Source organism: Arvicanthis niloticus, chromosome 28, assembly GCF_011762505.2.
Source record: "Arvicanthis niloticus isolate mArvNil1 chromosome 28, mArvNil1.pat.X, whole genome shotgun sequence".
Classification (NCBI taxonomy): domain Eukaryota; kingdom Metazoa; phylum Chordata; class Mammalia; order Rodentia; family Muridae; genus Arvicanthis; species Arvicanthis niloticus.
In genome coordinates, this window is record NC_133436.1 from 10,644,875 (window position 1) to 10,667,150 (window position 22,276).

At 49.2% G+C, this 22,276-nt stretch overlaps 2 long non-coding RNA genes across 5 annotated transcripts; both read right to left on the reverse strand.

Annotated features, from left to right (window-relative positions):
• On the reverse strand, window positions 1-5,701 carry LOC143440085 (uncharacterized). 4 transcript variants are annotated; one of them, XR_013107977.1, is made up of 4 exons: window positions 3,333-5,701; window positions 3,011-3,194; window positions 2,687-2,765; window positions 1-1,918 (listed from the first exon to the last, which is right to left on the reverse strand). It is a non-coding gene; the product is annotated as an uncharacterized LOC143440085 (long non-coding RNA). The 4 variants fall into 4 exon arrangements; XR_013107976.1 differs by lacking the exon at window positions 1-1,918 and adding an exon at window positions 2,288-2,583; XR_013107975.1 differs by lacking the exon at window positions 1-1,918 and having other exon boundaries at window positions 2,288-2,765; window positions 3,011-3,155.
• A 664-nt stretch (window positions 5,702-6,365) lies between these two features.
• LOC143440086 (uncharacterized) lies at window positions 6,366-11,133 on the reverse strand. Its single transcript, XR_013107978.1, has 3 exons — window positions 10,956-11,133; window positions 7,149-7,401; window positions 6,366-6,820 (listed from the first exon to the last, which is right to left on the reverse strand). It is a non-coding gene; the product is annotated as an uncharacterized LOC143440086 (long non-coding RNA).
• Between the last annotated feature and the right edge of the window lie 11,143 nt (window positions 11,134-22,276).

A 22,276-nucleotide genomic window follows, 5' to 3' on the forward strand; every position in this document is an offset into this window, starting at 1 on the left:
TACCGTGTGGGGAACCACGAATTGGAGTGTGCCCAACCTACCAGGAGTCACAGCCTTAAAGAAAATTGACCCTCTCTGACTCAGAAGTCAGTCAGTTGACAATGGCTCCTCAGCTGGGGCCGGGGGAGGCCTCATAAACCCTGCCCACCTCCATGCTGGCGTATTATTGGCTTGACCTTGTGAAGGGTACACACAATACCAACAAGACAGGACACTTCCAATGGAGTACACGGCTTTGTTTCCCAGGAAAACAATTCTATGATGTGGGTTCATTCTACTTTTTCAGACACTGAATGTGGAACTTAGAGAATTCAAATGGTTGGTTCAATATAGAAAAATTATGACTGAATTAAACACCAGCTGCCTACTAACCTCCAGCCCACCTTTCCTGACTAGTGTCACCTCATCTTTATGGCAATCTGTCTGGCACAAGGGGATGAATTACCATCCATCTTAGCTGCTTCTTCCAGCTAGTACTTGACATGGAAGATCATGTGACCCATTCTGACCAAAGAAATGCAGTAGAAAAATTGGAGGGGTGGGGGTTTAGAAATGGTTTCTCTTTGATAAGGTGGGAATGGTAGATGAGGGGGTGTACTTCAGGACAAATGCCCTCCCCCAAGTTCACTGCTCTTTCCTGCCTGTAGACATGTTGTGCACATGTAAGTGACTGTTTAAGTGAGTATATAAGGCTGTCACAGGCAACTTTCTTAGATGCTCGAGGTGACACAGAAAGGCCAACAGGCTGAGGATGTAACATGGAAGTTTGAGGGCACGACCAGGTCCAGAATAACACACTGACTGATTTTAGGACCACGTACCTCCAGAACTTCTTGTTGAGTGAACAGTAGATATGCCATGGGAGAAGTCACTATTAGGTACTGAGAGTTGTTTTCCACGAACACCTCCTGTCACGCATGACCACATGCCTTGGTTAATCTCAACTGTCAGCTTAGTCAGGTCTAGAATCAGCTACGAGACACATCTCTGTGGGCTAAGAGATGTGTTGGGGGCCGACTTTTAGCAGAAAGCAGCTATCAGCTTTGCAGCCATCTTGAGCCATATACCCTGACATGAGACTTGGATTACAATAGCCTACAACAGCTGAGCACACTCCGATAATCTTGGTTTAGATACCTTGAGATTAAAGATGTGTGAGATTAAAGGTGTGTGAGATTAAAGGTGTGTGACTTAAGAGTGACCTAGAGATCAGATTTAGAGACAAGACCTAAGGGCATGATTAAAGGTGTGACCAAAAGGCATGGCTTAGAAGTGAGACAAATAAAAGGCAGAGGCAGACAGAAGAAAGATCAGAGAATCAGACTATATAAAGAGAATCAGACATTAGGGAGACACTTTTAGGAGACACTTCAGAGAGTACAACTTGGAGTAGGAATTAGACATTAGGCACTTGGAACTTGGAAGAAGTAACTTGGAACTTGGAGGCACTAGGAACTAGGAACTAGGAACTAGGAACGAGGAACTAGGAACTAGGAACTAGGAACTAGGAACTCAAGACTTGGGACTTAGACCAGGAAGAGAGACTGAAGAATAAACGAGATTGAAACACACTCTGTCTGATCTCCATTCTTCGAGTCTGTCCTCACTCTCTCTCTCTTGCTGAACCCCGACCCTCGGACCGGAGCGGCAGCTTGGACTGGGATACAGTAGCCGCCAAACTCGGGGCAGCCTGGGGCCTCAACATTTTGCTCGGGCCGAGACATTTTTGGCGCCTGAACAGGGACTAGTGCGGTTCCCAACAAGATGTCATTTAGATCAGACACTACTCTTGCTGAGGGGGGCCTAGGTGTGGTTCCCAGCATCTTCTCCAGGTGGCTCACAACCTCTGATAGCTCTGGTTGTAGAGGATCCAATGCCTCTTCTGGCCTCCAAGGGCAATGCACTCATGTGCATGAACCTAAACACAATTGAAAACAAACAAAAAAAAGTTAAAATTAAAATGTAAAAATAAAAGAATGTGAAATGTTTTAAGAGAGAGAGCACGGGAGAGGGAGAGGGAGAGACACAGAGACATCCCTGGGTGGTTCTGTGAAGGCATTTCCAGGAAGGATGCACTGAAGGAGGAAGACCTGTACCCAGAATGGGTGGCACCTTTTGGTGGCGGCCGACATATAGAGTCAGGGGAGAGAATTGCTGCTTGCTTGCCTGTCCGTGCTCCCTGACAGTGAGTGAGCCTGTTAGCTGTTGCTGGTGCCAATCTTTGCTGCCATTGGGACCCAGCGTCTTTGCATTTCTAAGATGCAATAAAGACCAGCAGCTCTTCAGGAATCTTCCAGGTCTTTAGCATCACCATGGTACTATTGAGACACTTAACTTTGTAGACCGAGTAGCGGCTGGGTTCTCGGGCTCTCCGGTATACTGACAGCCACTGTTGGACTACCCAGCCTGTACTGTGTGAGCCGATCTCCTTCTGTTGTTTTTGCTCGTCTAAAGAATACTGGTTAGCACACCCCAGATGTCTAATGTCAAGCCTGTGATCTGTTTCCTGTTGCCTTCTGATGTCTGCATAGGGCTGCAGCTGTCATAGGCATCCACTGTCTGCCTGTCCTGTCCACTGTGCACCTGTCAAACACATAGTGCAGACTCAGATGCTGTGGGGAAGCTGTCTTTCCAGGGAAGAGGCAGTCATCTGCCCCTGCGGACAGGAGAGAACTCTGGCTCTGACCTGAGCTGTTCTTCAAGTCCATCTGGGGATTGCAGGTCTTCAAACGTAAGCAGCCCAGAGATGTCATCTTATCCAATCACTGTACGACAGATGAAAAAATCAAGGCTCTGAAAGGTGGTGTGCTTTGTGTGAAGGCCCCCATGTGACATTGGTCCCGAAGCTGGAACTCACCTCTCTCATTAACTCCTGGCCTTGTGAGCACTTTCTAGGGGTAGAGGTATGGGGAGATATTTGGGGGGTGGGGTGGGAGACGTTGCCATGGAAACCAGTCACTAAAGATCTTCAGGCAATTTGGGAAATAACATCCGAAGATAGTGGGTTTACCTCCGGAGAGTGGGCAGGGAGTGGAAGAGGCTCCAGTTTGGCTCCCATGTCCAGTCCAAGTGCTGGCGCAGGTAACACAGGGGCCTGTGACACTTTCTCCGAAATACATCTCTCTTCCAGCGACCATCTTCACAACGGCATCTGCCTAGATGTAAGACAGCACTTATGTGGCTCAAAGGATCTTCTGTGTCAAGGAAAAAATAATCTTCAGTTTCCTGTTATCCAGCCAATATCGCTTCCACCATCAGACTTGCCCAGGGCATAATTATCTGTACAAGGGCAGTTCTGTTTAGGACTGGCTGTCCTGTGATGCTCTACTCACCTGACATGTCCCAGTAAAAGAGGATTGGGGCCTGGTGAAACAGAAGGGGCCATGGTGCCACTGGATGGAGGGCTTTGAGCGGTTACAGCCACGTATCTCCCAACAGGAAATTCACCAGGGGCAGGAGGGTGGGGGCTCTCTCCCCTTTAATGGTACTGTAAGAATGTTTTGTCAGAGTCTGGGTATTATTTCAATCATTTTGAAGGTTTGCCCCAAGGTGTTAGATGTCCCTGGCCCCTAGCTCTGAGCTTAGCCACCTGGCTGCCTTCAGACAGTTAGCTCCTGAGTTCACCTCAGAAGCACCTGGCTGCACTGGATTTTTTTTTTGTGCTTTTGGAATCAACATGAGAAGCGTCTCCTCCAGAGCAATTGCAAACACTACAGCAAGGACTCGGCAGGAACGTTGCTGCAGGAGAGTTGTTCCAGCTGTCCCCGCACCTAGCAGGAAGCAGCCGAGCTTCCCACCCTAGCCCAACCTAAAAAAGCCAGTCTCAGCCACGAGCCGAGCCGTTCATGACTAGCCAAGACAAGTTAAGAGAGTGCAGGTGCACAGAGGGATGGGACTTCACCATCGCATGAGTTGGTTCGTCCCATCCTTGACAAAAGAAATGTTTGGACGTTATGTTAGTTCTGGAGGATCTTGTGGCTAAAACACAATAAAAAGCCAGATATAGGGGTTGGGCTTATAGCTCAGTTGGTAGAGGACTTGCCTAGCATGCACAAGGTCCTGGGTTCAATCCCCAGTACCACATAAAACCAGGAATGGTGCTACATAGGTGTAATCCATGCAGTCAGAAGTTTATGGTCATCCCTAGCCACATGGTGAGTTCGAAGCCATCTAGGGATGAATGAGACACAGCTCAGAGTCGAGAAGGAGAGAAAACCTGATAGACTCCGTGATAGCCATGGTGGAAGTAGTGATAATAATTAATGTTGGTTACGGCAGCAGGATGCTGGTCATGGGAGTGATGGCAACGCTGGTGGTGGTGATGATGGTGGTGATGATGGTGATAATGTTGGTAATGGTGGTGGTGATGATGGTGATTGTGGTGGTGGTGACAGTAGTGATCACGGACTGTCATGATGTTAGTGTTAGTGATGGTGGTGATGACGTCACTTTTTCAGAGCACTGGATTGACCCAAGCTTCTCCGGGGCCGCACCTAACCTCTCAGTCCTCTGGCCACAGAAGGAACATGTTCTTTCCAGAAAAAAAATCACGATGTCATAGAAAGCCTGAGGTTTCCAACCGGAATCTTCGTCTCCTCTGTTCGATTAGGCAGCAGCTGGCTCAGGCCTGCGCAGCCTTCTCTAATGGTACTTACCTGCTCTCGGCATTTTGGCTGATCAACACAAATGATAACTTTTCAGAAAAATTAATGAGATTATCATGGAAAATAAATAATCATCAGAAAAGCATCAGATAGAATGGTGTGGGTCAGCTTTGCCGACAGGAGGGGTATTTCCATCTTTCTGTTTCTGGAAAGAACTGGAGATCTGACAAATGACAAAAACAGTAACAAGAAAACCACAGAGTTGGGTTCCCTTTGCAACCTCAGAGGTTTTCAGGGACAGGTTCAGGCTCTCCTTCATGTCCTAGGCAGCCAGGTTGTCCTTCCCCCAGCGGAGGTGATTGGGAGGTGGCCTGTGGGTGCACCAGAGAAAGTGGGGCACTCAGAGGTACTGGGGAGGGCTGGATCTACTCACTCAGCCCACAGAGGGGTCAGGTCTGGAGAGACAGATGAGCAAATGGGAAAAAGGGTTCCCCAATCTCAGGAAAGCTGCAGCAAAGTGGGAGAGTTACACGCTAACTGCATAAATGTAAAACAAAACAAAAAAAAGCCAAGCATGTCAGGGGTGGTGGTACATGCTGTAACCCCAGCAATCAGGAAACTGAGGCAGGAAGAAGGTCACTAGTTTGGGGCCAGCCTGGACTTTGTGGTGAACCCTGTACCTTTCCAGTACCTATGGTGTTGTCCTTCTTCCAGCACCACAGACCATGACTGCATTTGGAGATGTGGTATGTGTTCTCTCTCTCTCTCTCTCTCTCTCTCTCTCTCTCTCTCTCTCTCTCTCTCTCTGTGCTGGGATTCATCCCAGGGTCTTGCCCATGCTACAGCTGAAAGCATAGCCAAGGCTGTCTTATCACAATCATAAGAACATAAGAAATAGAACAGCCCCTCTATTTTTCCCAAGGACGTAGGAAGATGGTCATCAGATAAGAGAGGGGTGGCCACGGGGTGGCAAAAGCTGAGAGACTAGAAGGGGACATGTGGCCACCAGAGTAAGCTGCTGGGAAACGCGTGACTGGGAGAGCCACACAGGGCTCTGGTTCTAGTGACACTAGTCCAGAAGCTAGGCACTGACTAGTGGGTGAGGAGTTAGACTTGGTCAGGGTTGAGAGGCCAGGGAGGGGAGGAGAGGGGAGGGGAGTGGAGGGGAGGGGAGAGGAGAGGAGGGGAGGGAAGGGGAGGGGAGGGGAAGCCAGGTAGGGAAGGGGAGGGGAGGGGAGGGGAAGCCAGGTAGGGAAGGGGAGGGGAGGGGAGGGAGGGGAGGCCAAGTAGGGAAGGGAAGGGAAGGGAAGGGAAGGGAAGGGAAGGGAAGGGAAGGGAAGGGAAGGGAAGGGAAGGGAAGGGAAGGGAAGGGAAGGGAAGGGAAGGAAGGGAAGGGAGACATATTGACAGACCTTGGAGCTCAAGCAGGGAAAGGACTCAGAAAGCCTGAGGCAGTGTGGGCTGTAGTCTTGTTGGTTCCAGAAACCCTACGGAGTCAGAATTCTGGAGGAGAAGTGGGGTTGGGGCACAGAAAGAGGGCTGTAGTTGCTTCTGGGGGTGACTGTGGTGGGCAATGATGAGGTCTGAGGAGCTCCCTGCCTGGAGGATACAACATGGGAGTGGGGGTGGGGGCGGGGCATGGAGTTTCCATGGGTCTCCCTGGTAGATGCTGACTTTGACCACTAATGTCCAGTGCCATTTGAGGATAAACAGGGGTCAAGGGGTAGAGTGACAGCAGTAAGCAGGACACTGTAACTGGTGTGAGGCGATGACCCATCTTTTATAAGAGCAAGGAGTCTGAGGAAGAGGGCACCAGACTTAGAATAGCAATAGTAACAAGGCCAGAAGGGAAGTTCAGAGACAGAGACAGGAGCTAGTGAGTGAGAGAGAGAGAGAGAGAGAGAGAGAGAGAGAGAGAGAGAGAGAGAGAGAGGCTTGATAACCCAAGGGCCAAGCCAGCACAGTGCTGGAGGAGATAGCAATTAGATTCCCCTAGACGGACTCTGCTAGCTCATCTCCAGGGTCCCTCCAGCCTCCTCCAGCCTCCTCCAGCCTCCTCCAGCCTCCTCCAGCCTCCTCCAGCCTCCTCCAGCCTCCTCCAGCCTCCTCCAGCCTCCTCCAGCCTCCTCCGGCCTCCTCCAGCCTCCTCCGGCCTCCTCCAGCCTCCTCCGGCCTCCTCCAGCCTCCTCCAGCACAGACGAGAAACATTCTCTAGCCTGAAAGATGGTGGAAGGTGAACCTGGGCGAGGTCTAGAAGCAGCTGAATACTTACTACTCATATTCTAGCTCTTGCATAGCCACACCCACCTGCAAAAGAGACAGAAGAAAGCAGAATAGTCATCAGCCAGTGGCCTCGGCTACTCTGCAAGGTCTGGAGAAAGTCCTTAAGGCAAGGATGCCCAACTCAAGAAGTTAGACCCAAAAGATGCACTGAAATCCTCACAGTCTCTCTGCAGTACAGAGGTCCCTTCATCTGCCGGTGAACTAGAACCCTTGCATGGGAAAACTAGAAAGAAAGGTGGGCAAGCAAACACCACAGCTCACCTGCACTGTCTGGCATTAGAGCTGGTAGTCCTACCTCCTGGTGACGCCTTAGGCCTGGGCAAGCCAGGACAACTGGTCACCCAGCTTAGGTGACCTTGGTCCATACAGGTCCACCCATGGTAAGAGTTACGTAGAACCTTTAGAACCAACCCTTCAGTCATCCAGTCGTGAGTTACAAGATCATTGATCACGAGTTCCGTGTCCATGAATCAACAACACATCTTAAATAATGTGTCTTTAAGGAAAAATACACCTGAAACAAGAAACAAGTTGTTGTGTCGATTGATTGTTAAGGTTTGAATGTGAAATGTCACCCGTGGGCTCATGTGCTTGAATGTTTGGTCCTTGACTGGTGACACAGTCTTGGGAGGATTTAGAACCTTCAGGAGGTGGGGCCTGAGTGGGGGAAGTGGGTCACTGGGGTGCCCTGTTTTGACCTTTTCTCCGTTTCCTGTTCCACAGAGATGTGAGATAAGGCATCTCATGACGCCAACACTTCCTCGACATGATGGACTGTGTCCCTTAAAACCGAAAGCCTGAAGAAATCTTTCCTCTCCTAAGTTGTTTATTGTCAGATTATTTATCCCTAGCAATGAGAAAAGCACATAGGCTGATGAAAATGTTGTTCCCAAGAGGGCACAGAAAACTAGTCGCATTTTCATGTTCAAGGTGACGTTATAAAGGCCAACAAAACTAAGGAGAAGCAACTGTATGTCTCCATGGAGGAATTTTTTTTTTTTGTTAACATTTAAAGGAAATGGTGCTATATTTACCACAGGGATGATAGACATTGATAGACATACAGATGATAGACAGATGGATGATATATATATATATATATATATATATATATATATATATATATACTAAGTTGGGGGGAAACAGAGACTAAAACCCACATAATACACGATTCAATTTGTGTGAACTTGAATCTACAGGGACAAGAAGCAGATTAGTGGCTTCTCGGGACTGATGAGACAGGGGAGATAGTTAGGGCAAGGTAGCTAAAGGTACAGGATTTATTTCTGACTTTATAGCCCTAAAACAGATGGTGTTAGTGGTTGTCCATATCTGTGTCCCCAGGAAGAGCCTGACCCTCACCCCAGGCATCTCCTTACTTACTGCCATCCCCTGCATATATCCCTCTGGGAGGCTGGCCACTGAATTCACCAGCAGTCAGTGAAGACCCGCCCTGCCCAAAGCAACATGGGCACCAGGAAGAAGGGGCTGCCTCTATTTCCCTCTAGTGTTTAAGCACAGTTTGGCAGTTTCTGAGGAAGATGACAGGGCCTGGATGACATCTAACATCTAGAGGTAGAAATGCTAAAAACAAGACTCTTAAGGTTTTCTTTAACCTGCCAGGAAAGCTTGCAGTTACAGTCACAATATGGACGAAGAGAGGTGAGCAGCTCATGTGACCAGGAGCCTGGAGGTTGCGGTCCAGGACAAGCACAGGTGCTAGCTGACTGGCATGGTGCCAGCATTTCGGACACCCACTCTCCCATGCTCACTGCTCACAATCCATCCCACACCTGTCGCCTTATACTTGACCACAGGACACTGCTCCAGGACCACCTGGTCTGGCAGACGTATTTGTAGCAGAAAGGTATTACAATGTTCGGAGTTGTGTCCTTGAGTAGCTCCCTCTCCATCTCTGAAGGAAAAGAGAACACTTTCCCAGAAGCCCGGTTCACAGACCTCCTCTGAGTCCCATTGTCTAGTACACAGGATGACAGTGATTGGCTTAGGTCGGGCAAGATATAACCCATGGAACCAAAATTATGAGATTGGCAGGGAAAAGAAAAAAGGGGTCAGCAGCCAGATGAGCTGTAACTAGTGTGAGACATGCCAAAGAAAGAAAGTACTTTTTTGAGACGGGGGTTTTGTTAAGCATTAGCCCAGGCTAGCCTCACTATTTAGCCCAGGCTAGCCTTCAGCTTAAGATCCCCAGCCCTCAGCCTCTCAAGTCCTGAATTATAGACATATGCCACCACATCTAGATCAGTAAACATTTAGATGTCTGTGATCACAAACTGTACATCTGGCCAAGTTCTACCGTGGAGGCATGCTAGAGTCCTTAAAGTCCCAAGCCTGACTGAGGAACACGAGGTGGGCACCTTCCCTGTACATCAAGTACACACTGCTCTGGTGTGGAAACTTTTCTTGGAACATATCCACCTTGCGGCTCCTCCCCTCACGCCACCCTTTTTCTCAGGAGGTTCTTGGCATGTGGAAGGCAATTTGAAAGTGATCTGTTTGTGCTGACATGACTGCATGGTGGCTCAAGTCAGGAGACCATGCTCGACCGATTAGTAACTTCCACACAACTCTTGTCGAGACCACGCCCCAGACCACGCCCCACTCCACGCCCCCAAGTGCCCAGCACGGCTTGTGAATAGAGTAAGACCACTGTGACCTTCTAAAGATTAACTGTTTTTTTTTTTTTTTCCAATCATTTACATTTTTTATACTAAGGCAACAAAACTTGGGGGAGGGGTTATTGGCATTGGAAAAAAGTCTCCTCGAGAAGGGAGGAGGCAGGCGTTCTCATCTCGACCGGCCTCTCCCAGGCAAGCCCTCCAAGGGCAGAATTGATATGCAGCTCCAACCGCAGAGAGCTGCTGCCGGTCTCCCACAAACTGCCTGGGGCTTACATTATTTTATTCGGGGGGCTGGGGGGTCTGCATGATGGTTTAGTAACGGCCATTTTCGGAAAACAACCAAGGCAATTTCAGGATTTGCTGTCACAATAGGCACACTAAAAATAAAGTCAGCATAAATAGATTAAGAAATTGACAGAATAACAAGGCATAAAGAATTAGAATAAATGCGCAGGCTGCGAATGACAAGCGGAGCCTGGTGCGGGGAGGTGGGGGTGACGGAGGGGAGGTGGGCTTATCTGCTGACTCTGAGCTTTCCAGATGCTTCCTGGCTGTGGGGACAGCTTATTTCTCAGGGACAGTCAGCACATAATCGAATTTTGCATTAGCAAGCTCGGAGGCTTTGCCGTGCCGTGGGGAGTCGGCAGCTTTCCTGTGGCATTCCAATTTCTCCCCCCATGGCTGATCCCTCTTGAAAGACAGATTGGAAGCCTTTCCGAAGTTGATTCCTAATCCCAGGCAGGAGTTTGGAGAAGGATGGGGATGTGGTACAGAAGGGAGTGGGCTGGAAAAATGTTCGTAATTCAGTCCTGACATTTGGAGATGAAGAATCTCTTTGGTAAACTGGCAGAGAAGGAAAGGAAAAAAAAAAAAAAAAAAAACCCTACATGCTAGGAACTACTGTGTAGGTCAGAGTATGCCATGGTTATTTTGGAGATGTGGACCCATGCTGAATTCGGGGTGCCAAGCAGAACCGCACAACTGGTTCATCACAGAGTCCTGGGCAGGCTTTGGCCCCCTCTTTCTCCAGGGTGGGCAGAAAATGCCTCAAGCCTTCCAGGTCAGTTGGGTATGGGATGCTAGGGAGAAGGGGGGAAAGGACCCTGGTAATCCCATGTCCTGTCTCACCCAGGCTAAGACTCTAGCTGGTAGCCTGGAGCACACAACCATGTGAGTTAGGGGCAATCAACATCCTGGTCTTGTCATTTCACAAAGCAGAAGGATTTCAATACTTTTTTGATTCTTCCCAGCTTGAATAGAGTTCAGAGGAGGTAAGGGAAGCAGGGTGGAAAGAGGGGGGCTCTGGGGACCAGCTTGGGCAGGAAGTCAAAGCACCATGGGCCCTGGAGCTATGGTCTTTGTTTCTGAAACATGGTATGGGACCTTCTACGCCCCTCTAAACTCATCTACAGCAAGTTCCACTTACCACACAGGGCTCGCCGATCCTCAGGGCTAGAGAGAGACAGTGGGAATCCAAAAGTTGGCAAGGCAAGGCTGAGAGAGAGAGAGAGAGAGAGAGAGAGAGAGAGAGAGAGAGAGAGAGAGAGAGAGACTGGAATTCGGATTATGGGAAGGAATCTCAGGGGGTAAAAAGGCTGGATCAGAAAATCAATTTCTCTCCCTGCCTCTCTCTCTGCAGGGGATCAGATGCCACTGAGTCACTAGCTCTGCCACCAAGGTAAATCATTTATTTCAATGTCCAGTCATAAAATGAAGATTGAGGTGCCCACAGAATAGGATGGTCAGTTGATATCCGGCCTCGGTGCAGAGCAGTTCAATGGGCAAAGGGTAATCTCTCCAGTAAACAGTTCTGGGATAGCTGGCATCCTATGAGAAGACACTGCCACTCATTTGAATCTCACCTAAATCTTAAGCTATATATAGAATTTAAGTAAATGCAGATAGATCATGGACCTTGGTGTAAATTCTAAAACTATTAAAATTCCACAAGAAAACACGGCAGAAAAAAAAAATTAACCTTGGATTAAGGAATGCTTTCTGGATAGCAGCACCAGACGTGTGACCCATAGGAGAAAATCCAAGTGACACATTGCACTCGATCAAGATTCAGACTTCTACTTTTGGGCCAGTGAGATGACTCACTGGGTAAATGTGCTTGTGACCAAGTGCGACGACCTGAGTTCTTCAGGACGGACACAGGGAAAGGAACCAACTTCCGGAGGCTGTCCTCTGACCTCCACATGAGTGCTGTCACAAGTGGGCATTCCTGTACACACCCAAACAGACATCATATACAAAATAAGAAAATATGATAAACATCGAAGGCAACAGAGCTAAATCCCTGTTCCACTCCCGAATCACTGCCTTGGATAACTTCAACAATACGGAGCCCCCCCAAAAGGAGGCATCACATCGGTGAGGATGGCGAAGGGGTGGCGTGTCTGCTCCTTAGATACACAGCTCACATCTGTCTATCCAGAGAGGAGCTTGCTAAACACATAGGAGTCTGGGTTTAAAAGCAGAGATGGGAACAGGGAGACAGCTCGGCAGATGAAGGTGTACACTACCAAGCCTGGAGGCCCTAGCTCATCTCTGGTACCCACAAGACCATGTGGTACCCACGGTAGAAGAAAATCAACCCCTACAAGTAGCCGTCTGACCTCCACATGAGTGCTTGTCCCCTCATCATAAGTAAGCGTGATTTGTTTTTTAAATGAGAAGAATGTGTCAGAGGGTGGAGGCAGGAGTGAGATTTGGCAGTGAATGATTTTCTGGGTACAATGTATAAGGAAACCAATTAAATATAAACTCTTGAGATACATATGCAGGCTTGGGCAGGTAGATAGGATGAATGTTGTAAGTTACGGAAAACGGTGAAGAATCACCATCTGGTTGATGGGTCACGTGGCTCCCACCGTTTTCTCTTCCAAAGGTTTTATATGATGATGTCATTCCATCTGTGTGGTAGTGGTAATTTTAGAGATGACCAAAGTGGTGTCCAGACAGGTGAGGTAACTTGCCTAAGATTGCACGGGTAGGAAGTAGCAAAGGCAGGATTTGAACCCACTGTCTGATATTAGCATCTGTCTTTCATTCTGATCAATATGCATAAATATGGCTTATTTGGGCAGGTGTGTGTCATATTTTTACTCTGTGTGTATATACATATGTATGTACATATATACATATACACACATAGGATATAGATACACACACATACACACATGCCTGTGTGTATAGAGGCCTGTGTGTATGGAGGCCTGTGTGTATGGAGGCCTGTGTGTATAGAGGCCTGTGTGTATAGAGGCCTGTGTGTACGGAGGCCTGTGTGTACAGAGGCCTGTGTGGATGGAGGCCTGTGTGGATGGAGGCCTGTGTGTATGGAGGCCTGTGTGTATGGAGGCCTGTGTGTATAGAGGCCTGTGTGTATAGAGGCCTGTGTGTATGGAGGCCTGTGTGTATAGAGGCCTGTGTGTATGGAGGCCTGTGTGGATGGAGGCCTGTGTGTATGGAGGCCTGTGTGTATAGAGGCCTGTGTGTATGGAGGCCTGTGTGTATAGAGGCCTGTGTGTATGGAGGCCTGTGTGGATGGAGGCCTGTGTGTATGGAGGCCTGTGTGTATGGAGGCCTGTGTGTATAGAGGCCTGTGTGTATGGAGGCCTGTGTGTATAGAGGCCTGTGTGTATGGAGGCCTGTGTGGATGGAGGCCTGTGTGTATGGAGGCCTGTGTGTATAGAGGCCTGTGTGTATGGAGGCCTGTGTGGATGGAGGCCTGTGTGTATGGAGGCCTGTGTGTATGGAGGCCTGTGTGTATGGAGGCCTGTGAGTATAGAGGCCTGTGTGGATGGAGGCCTGTGTGGATGGAGGCCTGTGTGTATAGAGGCCTGTGTGTATAGAGGCCTGTGTGTATAGAGGCCTGTGTGTATAGAGGCCTGTGTGGATGGAGGCCTGTGTGGATGGAGGCCTGTGTGGATGGAGGCCTGTGTGGATAGAGGCCTGTGTGGATGGAGGCCTGTGTGGATGGAGGCCTGTGTGGATAGAGGCCTGTGTGGATAGAGGCCTGTGTGTATAGAGGCCTGTGTGTATGGAGGCCTGTGTGTATAGAGGCCTGTGTGTATAGAGGCCTGTGTGGATGGAGGCCTGTGTGTATGGAGGCCTGTGTGTATAGAGGCCTGTGTGGATGGGGGCCTGTGTGTATAGAGGCCTGTGTGTATAGAGGCCTGTGAGGATGGAGGCCTGTGTGTATAGAGGCCTGTGTGGATAGAGGCCTGTGTGGATGGAGGCCTGTGTGGATAGAGGCCTGTGTGTATAGAGGCCTGTGTGGATAGAGGCCTGTGTGGATGGAGGCCTGTGTGGATAGAGGCCTGTGTGGATAGAGGCCTGTGTGGATGGAGGCCTGTGTGGATAGAGGCCTGTGTGGATGGAGGCCTGTGTGGATGGAGGCCTGTGTGTATGGAGGCCTGTGTGTATAGAGGCCTGTGTGGATGGGGGCCTGTGTGTATAGAGGCCTGTGTGTATAGAGGCCTGTGAGGATGGAGGCCTGTGTGGATGGAGGCCTGTGTGTATAGAGGCCTGTGTGTATAGAGGCCTGTGTGTAAAGAGGCCTGTGTGGATAGAGGCCTGTGTGGATGGAGGCCTGTGTGGATGGAGGCCTGTGTGTATAGAGGCCTGTGTGTATAGAGGCCTGTGAGGATGGAGGCCTGTGTGGATGGAGGCCTGTGTGTATAGAGGCCTGTGTGTATAGAGGCCTGTGTGTATAGAGGCCTGTGTGTATAGAGGCCTGTGAGGATGGAGGCCTGTGTGTATAGAGGCCTGTGAGGATGGAGGCCTGTGTGTATGGAGGCCTGTGTGTATAGAGGCCTGTGTGGATGGGGGCCTGTGTGTATAGAGGCCTGTGTGTATAGAGGCCTGTGAGGATGGAGGCCTGTGTGGATGGAGGCCTGTGTGTATAGAGGCCTGTGTGGATGGGGGCCTGTGTGTATAGAGGCCTGTGTGTATAGAGGCCTGTGAGGATGGAGGCCTGTGTGGATGGAGGCCTGTGTGTATAGAGGCCTGTGTGTATAGAGGCCTGTGTGTATAGAGGCCTGTGAGGATGGAGGCCTGTGTGTATAGAGGCCTGTGTGGATTGGGGCCTGTGTGTATAGAGGCCTGTGTGGATGGAGGCCTGTGTGTATGGAGGCCTGTGTGTATAGAGGCCTGTGTGTATGGAGGCCTGTGTGGATGGAGGCCTGTGTGTATGGAGGCCTGTGTGTATGGAGGCCTGTGTGTATGGAGGCCTGTGAGTATAGAGGCCTGTGTGGATGGAGGCCTGTGTGGATGGAGGCCTGTGTGTATAGAGGCCTGTGTGTATAGAGGCCTGTGTGTATAGAGGCCTGTGTGTATAGAGGCCTGTGTGGATGGAGGCCTGTGTGTATAGAGGCCTGTGTGGATGGAGGCCTGTGTGGATGGAGGCCTGTGTGGATGGAGGCCTGTGTGGATAGAGGCCTGTGTGGATGGAGGCCTGTGTGGATGGAGGCCTGTGTGGATAGAGGCCTGTGTGGATAGAGGCCTGTGTGTATAGAGGCCTGTGTGTATGGAGGCCTGTGTGTATAGAGGCCTGTGTGTATAGAGGCCTGTGTGGATGGAGGCCTGTGTGTATGGAGGCCTGTGTGTATAGAGGCCTGTGTGGATGGGGGCCTGTGTGTATAGAGGCCTGTGTGTATAGAGGCCTGTGAGGATGGAGGCCTGTGTGTATAGAGGCCTGTGTGGATAGAGGCCTGTGTGGATGGAGGCCTGTGTGGATAGAGGCCTGTGTGTATAGAGGCCTGTGTGGATAGAGGCCTGTGTGGATGGAGGCCTGTGTGGATAGAGGCCTGTGTGGATAGAGGCCTGTGTGGATGGAGGCCTGTGTGGATAGAGGCCTGTGTGGATCGAGGCCTGTGTGGATGGAGGCCTGTGTGTATGGAGGCCTGTGTGTATAGAGGCCTGTGTGGATGGGGGCCTGTGTGTATAGAGGCCTGTGTGTATAGAGGCCTGTGAGGATGGAGGCCTGTGTGGATGGAGGCCTGTGTGTATAGAGGCCTGTGTGTATAGAGGCCTGTGTGTAAAGAGGCCTGTGTGGATAGAGGCCTGTGTGGATGGAGGCCTGTGTGGATGGAGGCCTGTGTGTATAGAGGCCTGTGTGTATAGAGGCCTGTGAGGATGGAGGCCTGTGTGGATGGAGGCCTGTGTGTATAGAGGCCTGTGTGTATAGAGGCCTGTGTGTATAGAGGCCTGTGTGTATAGAGGCCTGTGAGGATGGAGGCCTGTGTGTATAGAGGCCTGTGAGGATGGAGGCCTGTGTGTATGGAGGCCTGTGTGTATAGAGGCCTGTGTGGATGGGGGCCTGTGTGTATAGAGGCCTGTGTGTATAGAGGCCTGTGAGGATGGAGGCCTGTGTGGATGGAGGCCTGTGTGTATAGAGGCCTGTGTGGATGGGGGCCTGTGTGTATAGAGGCCTGTGTGTATAGAGGCCTGTGAGGATGGAGGCCTGTGTGGATGGAGGCCTGTGTGTATAGAGGCCTGTGTGTATAGAGGCCTGTGTGTATAGAGGCCTGTGAGGATGGAGGCCTGTGTGTATAGAGGCCTGTGTGGATTGGGGCCTGTGTGTATAGAGGCCTGTGTGGATGGAGGCCTGTGTGTATAGAGGCCTGTGTGGATGGAGGCCTGTGTGGATGGAGGCCTGTGTGGATGGAGGCCTGTGTGGATGGAGGCCTGTGTGGATGGAGGCCTGTGTGGATGGAGGCCTGTGTGGATGGAGGCCTGCGTGAATGGGGGCTGCCTGGAAAGCCCTCCAGATGGCTTAACAGAGAGATGCCCATGAGCTTCTCTGGTCAGCTGTGAAAATGAGGCCATGTTCAACAAACACCATTGTTCACAATGAGTGGCAGTCATTGCATTTGGCAAGAAAAAGTCGACTTGGCCCACGCGGGTGATTAATTTTAATTGGCTATGCCTCGTGGCTGTAACAAAATCAACGTATATCTGATGCAGCTGCAGGTGCGTCGATGCATCCAGGTTCTGCAGCCTCAGAGGGACCACTGGGCCTTTGGGAGCAGGGCGTCAGGTGTCCCCGGTTCTCCTGTGGGTTAAGTTCAAAACCCTGTTGGAACTCCTTGGGGAGAGCTCTCTGGATACGGAGTTGAGTGGTTTCCACAGTGCTCGTCGGCACACAAGAGGCTATGTGTGCCTTGAGGGAGTTCAGGCTGCAGGGTGGGAGTGGGCAGAGGGGTGTTGGCACCTAGGGCCAGCCTCTGAAGCTCTGAAGGCTCATGGAAGGTTCAAAAGTCTAAGTGGGCCTCTGCCATTGTACCGAGGATGACAGGGACAGCAGGCACTCAGGAAGAGCAGGGCTGAGTGGGACCTAGGGAGACGGGGTACCTTCTGATGCTCACCAGGATATGACTGGAGGCCCCTTGGGGAGGCAGTGCAACCAAGGGAGAATGTAGCGTCCCAAATGTGTAAGAAAGTGCCTTTCCTCCCACAGAGAGCTGACCAGGCAGGACGAGCTGGTGTGGGCTTCTATGTGGGGTGTGTGTGTATGTGTGTGTGTATGTACACACGTGTGTGTGTGTATATATATGTATATGTATGTGTGTACACATATATGTGTGTGTAGGCATATGTATATATATTTGTGTACACATGTATATGTGTGTACACATGTATGTATGTACACACATATATGTATATATGTGTATATATGTATATATGTGTGTGTATACACATGTATATATGTGTGTGTGTAAAATAAATGAGATAGTGTTCTATGGAACATTTAAGAAATGATACACTGAGAGGGTTGGAAGCAAATAATTGGATTCCCGTCCCTGACCCTTCTCTAGCCTCTGTTTCTTGAACTTAGCCTATAGATTTCTTTGTGGTCTATTCTGTACAACCTGGGAAGAAGGTTCTGGAGACTCCCTGGGCTTCTAGAAGCAGCTAGAAGCCCCAGGCTGGCCTGCACTGTGCAGATTCCAGTTTCCTTCCTCAGTTGTGGTGGGAATTGTTACCTCAAACCCAAGAGCTTTTTTGAGGGAGTGATCACAATCTCAAGTGACAGGTACCTGTTAAGGAATTTTAGAATCTGCTTCCCTACCACAGTGCAGTGTCTCAGGAGGGAAAGGCGGGGGCTCTCCCTGGTTTGGGGACTATCGCTGTAATGTCTTAGAAGTGGGCTAAGCTGCTAGCTTCCCTCCTTGGCTGAAAAGGTCTCCTTTTCAAACCCAAGAGCATCAATGTTGCTAGATACTTCACGGCAAACTTACTTACAGCTCCTAATCTTTGACTTTGGTGGGTTTAACAATCCCAGAATCCAGGAACCCCACAGGCCCCCAGCACATGGTTCCCTGGAGACAGATTTGTCATCAGTCTCATGAGCTCTGGAAGCCTGGCTTGTAGGTTGGTCGCTTTCGCTACAAGGCCCTTGATTTTCACTGCTGTGAAAGCTATTTTTCTTTTTCAAGGCTCTACTTTTGTGTAAGAATTTATCATATTTTTCCTCAGCCCAGAAGTGAATTATATATCTTTATATGTATTTTGAAAACTTGAAGAAAATCCTTTAAGCTGTTTTGGACTTACCCAAGCGTGTAAAAAGGGTATTTTTCTACCCATAGTTCAGATGCCTAATATGTTTTCAAAAGGCCCAAATAATTTGAATTTAAAACTCTGAATTGGGCCTCTTTATGTAGTATCTTTAAAAGGTGCCATTTATAAAGAAAAATGTGGTCATGAAATAAAGAATACGGGCAGGAAGTGAGCTCTCTGGTTACAGTAATAGATGGAGACTCATAAATCTTAGTTTCTATTCTTGGCTCTTGAAAGAATTTATACGTTGCTGCATTTGGCATTGGCAGGGACAGGGGAGATGGGCTCAAGAACTTAAATAGGAAGGAGACAAGGTCGCCTTACACAGGTGAAATGGTAGTATCTACAGGCCAGGTACCAGAGCAAATCTGTGCAAAGCCACCAGAGAGATGACCAACTGAGTCTGGGGAGATAGTTCAGTTCGTAGATTCCTTGCTATACACCCAGATAGAAGTCTGCTCTTGCTACATACTCTAGATAGGAGTTTTTCCTATCTAATGGGGTATGCCTCTGGAATCCTGGTACCAGGGGAGTAGAGCTGGCCACTGTAACCCTGGTGCTGGCTGGCTAGGCAGCTGACTGGGCAGATTCTAGGTGCAGTGGGAGACACTGTCTCAATAAAACAAAAAACTGAGGTGGAGATCTGTTGAGAAAGATATGGACCCCACGTGCCTCAATGCAGGAGAAGGTCTCTGACTAACTGAGGACCCAGGGCCTGGCTCCTACTCTGTGTTATTGGTCTGTGAGTTGAGCCCATTAACTAATCTCTTGTCTTTGAGCTTTCAATGCTTTCTAAATCAGTATTACAGACCATGGCTTACATACCACAGAAGTTAAATTCCCATAGTCATGGAGGCTGGGAACCTGAGACAGGGGAGCAGCAAAATTGGCTTCCCCTCATCCCCCTCCGAGAAGGACAATCGAGTCTGATGGCAGTTCTTTGTTGTGGCGCTAACTTCATTTATGGAGGCCCCACCTTCATCACTAATCACGCCAAGTGCTAGTGAACACTGACTGTCAACTTGGCAGGATCTAGACTTACCCTAGTCAACCTTCTGAAGGTAACTGTGGTCAGCTGCTTCCCCTTGAGGACGGACTGTAGCCTCAATCTGCAAGGACAATGCCCCTACGTTGTGGCTGTCATATACTTTGTAAAAACAATGAGAAAAGCAACCACCACCCTCCCTGATAACCATCACCATTATCCATATCCACCACGGTAGTACAGGTGCTCATGGTGGTAATGATCACGGGGTATGTCAGTATTTCGTGTCTATGGTGAGATACCCACAATAAACTACTTAAAGGGGGAGAGATTTCCTTTGGCTCAGATTCTCAGAGGTTCCAGCCAGTGGCTAGTTAGCATTTGGTCCCATGGGCGGCATCATGTTTGGGGAACACATGGTAGAACAGAGACTCATCTCTCATGGCAGACAAAAGGCAGAGGGAAAGGGAGGCTGGAGACAAGCTATATCCTTAATAAAATACAAACCCGTCTTCCTGTTTCTAGCCCCTGCTCCCGGAATGACAACTCTGCAACTAATTACTTACTAATAAATGCCCAGGCCGTAAGCTTCGGCTCATTTGTTCCCTCATAACTTAAAGTATTGTATGTCTTCCACGTGGTTAGTTACCTCTTCTTCAGTCCCAACACACTCTTTCCTTTGAGTCTTCCCAGCGTCTCTCTCAGACTCTCCCTCAGACCTTAACTCGGATCTCTCCCATGCCTCTCTGTGTCTCCTTTTAGCCTCTCACTACTTCCCATAATTCTCTTCTGGGAAAAGGGGTTGGGAGTCGAACATGTGAGGCGGGGCGGGGTACAAACATGCAGCCTAGGAAAACTTCTCGGAACCCGACTAACCTTACTTAAGAAAACAGGGATGGCAATATTTTGCCTATAGCCTTGGGAGGATGATAAAATGTATACTAGGTAGGGCAATGGTGGTGGCAATAATGTGTCAGTAAGACTAGTGACAGTGATTGTGGCCCTGGAGAAAGCGGTGATTATGGTGGTGGCTACAGTAGTTACTGATGTAATGATTATGGTGATGTTGGTGGTGGGTGGCCTTAGCAACGATCGATTGTGGTGTCGGTACTGGCAGTAATGATTATGGTGGGGATGGTAGTAATGCGGCTCTTGGTAATGGCAGAAGTGGTTATGGTAGCCCTGGTCCTCAGTACAAAGATGGCCAAGCTGGGCTGGCTTAACCTGACGTCATTATCAATGGCTGGTAACCAAAACCCACCAAAATCTTTTGCCTCAGTGGAGGAGATACAGCACAGAGGACTGCTCTAATTTTGTTTCTGATGCTTTGATAAATACCCTGACAGAAAGCATCTAAAGTTGAGGAGGGTAGCTTGGGTTACCATTCCAAATGACAGGCCATCGTAGCAGGGCAGTCTCAGAGGCAGGAGCTAGAGACAGTCGGTCATACCAAACCCACGCTCAAGAGCAGAAACAAATGAACCCATGTTGTATGCTTGCCTGCCTGCTTGCTTGTCTACCTGCCTGCCTGCTTGCTTGTTTCTTAGCTTTCTTTACTCATTGTCTTAGAGTTCCATTGCTGTGAAGAGACACCACAACCGTGGCAACTCTTATAAAGGACAACATTTAACTGGGGCTGGCTTATAGCTCAGAGGTTTAGTCCATTATCCTCATGGTGGAAAACATGGTGGCACACAGGCAGGTATGGTGCTGGAGAGAGAGCTCAGAGTTCTGCATCCAGATTAGCAGGCAGCAGGAATCAACTGAGCCAACAGGCCTAGTGTGAGCTTCTGAGACCTCAAAGCCCACCCCCAAGTAACCCACTTCCTCCAATGAAGCCACACCTACTCCAGCAAGGCCACATCTCCCAATAGCTCCACTCTTCATGAGCCTATGGGGGCCATTTTCTTTCAAATCACTGGACTCTTGTAGTTTAAAGCCTAGGGAATGGAGTCACCCACAGTGGGCCAGGTCTTCCTACATCAATTGACAAAATAATCTCCAACAGACATGCTTATAGGCCAACTTGATCTAGATAATTCCCCATTAAGACTCTCTTTTCAGAGTAATTTTAGGTTGTGTCAAGTTGTCAGTTAAAACTCCAGAATGGGGCCAGGCGGTGGTGGCACACACCTTTAATCCCACAGCACTTGGGAGGCAGAGGCAGGCAGATTTCTGAGTTCGAGGCCACCCTGGTCTACAGAGTGAGTTCCAGGACAGCCAGGGCTACACAGAGAAACCCTGTCTCGAAAAACAAAACAAACAAACAAACAAACAAACAAACAAAACTCCAGAATGGGATGTCTCGGTAAGGGGGTAGCTGAGAACTTAGAGAATTTGGGGAAGATTTGGGGGAGGGTTAGTCATTCTGCATTGGACATCAGGACATTGAAATTAATGTGAATATCACTAACTTTTGTCTGGGACATAGGAATGGAGTGAAACCATGTCTCTACACCATGAAGAAGTAAGTGGTTGTTACTTATGCTGTGCCGGAGGGAGGGAATGTGGCCATTTTTGTGATTTGAACAGTGTGCTTGTTTTTTTTTTTTTTTTTTTAAATCTGTGCTCAGATGTGATTATGAAATAACTTTGTTTTTGTCTCTCTCCATCCTGGTCACAGACTGGCCTTGTTTGAAGTTGGTGCTCAATTTGTGTTTGTTCAACAGGCGAACGTCATGGCCGAGCTGTGAGCGCCAGGCTGCCTCCAGCTGACAGCTGTCCAGCTACTCTCTGTTCCCCACCATCTAGCTCCCAGTCTCTGGTCTGGTTCATGGCTCATCAAGCCCTTTGTTAATTATAACTGGGCTCCAACATATGGGGTGTGTGGCGGGAACAATTTTGGCTATGCACATCTGAACAGCCCGGACCTCTGCAGCTATGTTAACGTTAAGCCATTTAAAGTTGCCACGTGTGGAGGTCAAAAGCATTCAACTATTACCCAATTCATACAACTGGGCTTAAGTACTTTGGGATGGTGGTTAACATGTTATGTTCATCATAGTCTCTCAGAGGTCCACCGGGAACGTGAACAATACGAACACATGATTTTATAAGACAGGCGTTAACCTCAAACCACTCAGCATTGCCAAGGCAATATAAGACTCTAGAGAAAATGCCAGATCTTTCCCATAGCGCTCTTCAGTCTGACACAGGGCCCCCACAAGCCAAGAATAGCTATCAGCTTCTGGCCTCCA